This window comes from Frankliniella occidentalis, unplaced genomic scaffold (genome assembly GCF_000697945.3).
Source record: "Frankliniella occidentalis isolate FOCC.00 unplaced genomic scaffold, Focc_3.1 Scaffold1, whole genome shotgun sequence".
NCBI classification, from domain to species: Eukaryota; Metazoa; Arthropoda; class Insecta; order Thysanoptera; family Thripidae; genus Frankliniella; species Frankliniella occidentalis.
The window spans coordinates 1921008-1925189 of record NW_026267131.1 but is presented as its reverse complement, the minus strand read 5'-3'; the positions used below and the strand labels follow the sequence as shown (position 1 = coordinate 1925189).

The 4182-nt window shown below is 66.0% G+C and overlaps 1 protein-coding gene across 2 annotated transcripts in view; it reads right to left on the bottom strand.

Annotated features, from left to right (window-relative positions):
* LOC113213431 (uncharacterized) overlaps nt 1-4182 on the bottom strand; it is a 73758-nt gene that overhangs the window by 5681 nt on the left and 63895 nt on the right. The gene's annotated exons all lie outside the window — the stretch shown is intronic.

Below are 4182 nucleotides of genomic sequence, written 5' to 3'. Positions count from 1 at the left end.
CCCCCCCCCCGCAGGTGAGCGGCGAGTACCTCCCGCGTCTACGCGCCGCCATCGATGCGCGGCCGCCACAAAGGGAAGGGCGAGGCAGCCAGGAAGCCGAGGAGGGGAGGGAAGAGGGGCGACGGAGTGGAGCGGGCGGCATCGATAGCCCGGCCCCGGCGCTTGAATTTGTCATCCTATCAATGGGTTGCTGGTGGCGGGGGGGAGGGGGCACCATCAGTCTATTCGGGGAGCAGTGCAGTTCAGTACAGTACCGGCGGCGCGCCCGGCCCCGGCGAGTCGACGTGCCCCCCTCGCGAATGGAGAGGGGAGGGGGGCGGCATTGGGGTAGGTCGCCACCGCGCTTGCCAAATCGTGCCGCGGACTCCGCGAGCCTCCCTCCCTACCCGCGCTACCCGGTGGCACTCACCGCGACAGGCGCGCCGGCACCAGGCGCCGAGCCCGAGAGTTTGGAGGGGTTCGACTTCGACTGCAGCGCCGACACAGTTGAGACAAGTTTCCTGTAATGCCGACTGGGCTATTGCGGTGAAAATAAATGCGTAGTTCTGTTCAGCGTTACCGTCGCTGGGACTAGACTACTGACTACTACATACTGGCCGGGGAACGTGCAGCGTCGCCAAGAGGCTCAGGGAGCTGGGGCGAGCTGGGGTGGATGACCAACACTGCCCGTCCCTGTCGCACTTGGCCGGGCTCCGCGGGCCTCTCCCTCCCTCTCTCTTCCCCTTGCACGTCACGAACGCGGCTCGCCGCCGCCGCCGGTGAATCTCCGCGAGGTGCTCGAGGCACGCGAGCAGCAGCAGCACGGTCGAGTGCGCCCACACCCCTTTTGCCGACAGTGTACCTGCGCGAGGCTGCCAGCCCCGCCGGCCCCGCCCGCCGCCGGTTGAGGTAGGTCAGGAGTAGGCAGGGTCCTTGCGAAACTCGCTGCAGCAAGAGGAGAGAGAGAGAAAGAGGAGCGGCGTGCCTAGGCAGGCGCGGGGCGGGGGCAGTGCACCGGCAAGACATTCTGCGAATAAGCATTCTGCGAATAACACAACTCCACTCGAGGGGCAATAACACGACGGACAAGGAGGCAGCACAGGGGCCGCCCCACCGCGGCCGAGGAGGAGAAGGAGGAGGAGGACGCCGAGGAGAAGCGTGCGCACGGGGGCGAGCTGACCAACGCCGTAACCACGGCCATTCGGGCCTCCAGCAGTTTCAAATCACCGGGTCGGCGCAAAACAGATGCACGAGTTTGCGAGGTCAGCACGGGTCAACGACCGAGAGGGTACGTTTACTACTCCGGTGATCAACGATACACGGCACGATAGCGTTGCGGCCCGCTCCTTTCGACGACAACCTCCTCCTGCCGCTCCGCTCCTCGCCGTCGTCATCAACTTCGTCCTTTTAGCCGTGCCGCGCGTATGCAGCGCGTCGACACGGCGTCCCCGACGACGCCGATAAGGCAGTCCTCGCATCCCTGCCAGCCCCGCCAGCCCCGCCTCGCCAGGGCCGGTTTGTCCAGCCAGTCCTGCGCGGCCGCGCCCGGCCCCGTGCACTTTATGCACGACGCGGCATCGCGTCACCACCGTGGGATCGTACAGCGTGCAGCACAGCAGCGGACAGCGCAGCAAGCGAGCACGGCCGTGCATTTATTATGTAACGATAGAGCGTCGCCGAGCCGCAGGGCCGCGTGGCAACGCCCGGGGCGCAGCAGGGCAGAGCGCTGTAGGGCAGGGTGCGTCAGGGCAGGGCGGCAGGGCGCAGCAAGACAGGGCGCAGCAAGACAGGGCAGTGCATCAGGGCAGGGCACAGCCACAGCAAGGCGGTGCACGGCAGGGCACGGCAAGGCGCAGGTGCCCCAGCGACAGGTGGGGCCCGGCGGCCAGGTTCACATCCCCGCCCGGCCCGCCCAGGCGAGGCAATGAAAGGGCTCGCTTTAATTACCCCTCGGCCCCCTAAACAGAGCGGCGGCAGAAGGAGCGAAGGTCCTCCTCCTCCTCACGTGCCGCGATGGCATGACCAGCGCGGCGGCTGATCCGCCCCGCGCGCGCGATGTTCAAATTGGACAATTTGCCGTGTTGTTCGGTTTCGAACCGAACAACACGGAATTAATCATTACTCGCACATCTGTCGGGGCCTTGCCGGCGCAGCGAGGCCATTGAAGCGAACGAGGGGGAGAGGCGCCGGCGGGCGGGCGGGCCCACAGGGCTGGCCGCACGCGAGGAAGGGCCCGCGGCGGGCATGGGCTAGCCTGGGCTCGCAATGGAACAGGAACACCCCCGAGAGAGAGAGAGAAAGAGGGGAACACGAGATCGGTCACACATATGGATGGTTATGAGGGACTGGTCGTCTGAACGGGGGACAGACAGACGGACGGGCGGACGGACGGACACGCGGACGAAGGGGAGTGGGATTGAAAAGTGTGGCAGGAGGCCGATACCGGGCCGGGCCAGGGTGACGTGGTGGTGGGTGGAGCGAAGGCTGCGCTAAGCCTATATGTGTGAGGGCGAGGGGCGAGGAAGAGGAGGAGAGGGGGATGCGATAGAAGAGGGAGGGAGGGGTGGGGGCGGCGGGGGGTAACAGCTGGCGACGAAGCACCGTCATCATCAAACTGGCATCCCGTCGGCCAAGCGGAGCCAAGCGGAGCGGCGGCGGGGCGGGCAACCCAACCCGGGCCGGGCCGCGTACAGTCGCGCGCAGGAGTGCAGGACATCCGCCGCGGCGGATCGGGTCGCGTCCCCAGGGTCCTCGCGGTCCACTGGCGGCGCACACTACGTACTACACGCCCCGGCTCGCGCGCAGCCATGCGCGGCGGCTCAGAGGAGGAGATGCTCATCATCTTGTGCAGCGCCATCACCACCCCACCACTCTCGTCCTCTCCCATCCTTTTGTCGCGCCTGCTTGGCGTTTCTCTTTCAGTCTCGATAAGGTCCGTCCGTCCGCCCACACCCAATCCCATGTCAGCCGGTCGCGCGGCGCCTTTACCTCTGCAACACGAACAACGTCAGTCGACCGCGGCGCGCTGACCGAGCGGACAGGAAATGCGCCCGATGGACTGGAGCACGAGCATGACTGCGGGGTAAACGGCTGGAAGATGACTCGGCGCGGGCACGCGAGCAGCGATGTCGCCGCGAGCATGGACTTGAGGCAGTTGTGGGGCAGTCGCCAGTCCGCCGCGCCCTGCCGTCGTCCCCGTGCGAGGTCGGGTAGGCAACCCGCCCGCACCCCTGCGTTGCGGGACAGTCCGGCCGCCCGGCGCGGGCCGCACCCACAGCATGCGGTGGTGCACTATTACACTGTGACGGCTTGCGGCCGCGAGGTGACGGGTCGGTGACGGGACGGTGACGGGTCCTCCCGGCCGTCACGATGCGCAGCAAGAGAGGGCCTTACCGCCGCTCCGAGCTGAGGTGCCACATCACATCACGGTGCGCGGCGGGTGGCGGGGCGGGGCGGCCGTAAACGGACGAACAACGGGTAGTAAAGGGCGCCGCGGCGGTGACGCTGGAGTTGCATCACGCCCGGCGGGATGCGTGCGTGCGTTGGGCCCCTCAGCACCACCACAGCAGCATCGCCACAGCACCGCGCCGAAGGGCTCATTTATCAGTTTTAGGAGGCGATTCTGACCACTAAGAAGAGGAAGATGTGGAAAACTTTCATGACGGAACTGCCGCACAGGGCTTCTTCTATTCATCTACAGGAGGATCTCGCCTGACGGATTGAATTGTCCTCATTTGTTTAGGTTCTTTCTTCTCAAATTGAGGAGCTTCTGGAAGTTCAATACAGTAAGCTCTTTCCTGAAAAGCCACCAAAAGTCACCTTGTGTTTCCCGTCGCACGGTCATCTTTGCCGGTACACACGTTCCGTACGATCGATCGATTTGGATAATGAAACTCTATCGAAACTTGAACGTACTGCAGGGTCGACCGGGGCGGCGGCAGTGCTCCGTTCCGATTGGTGTGACGCGGGCGGCGGGGCGTGGCGCGAGATTTAAAAGTCTCGGCGGCGTGTTTACGTGCACAGGGCGGCAACGCCGCTCCGCTCCGCTCTAGCCAGCGGCAGCCAGGGGGCCAGCCAGAGCAGCTCCTCGCCCGGCCCGCCCGGCCCGCGTGCGGCAAGGGCTCCCCTCCCCGCCGCCCAGGATCGTTGAACCGGGCGGGAGGGGGAGGGGACCGGAGGGGAAGGGGTGGTCAAACCGGTAGG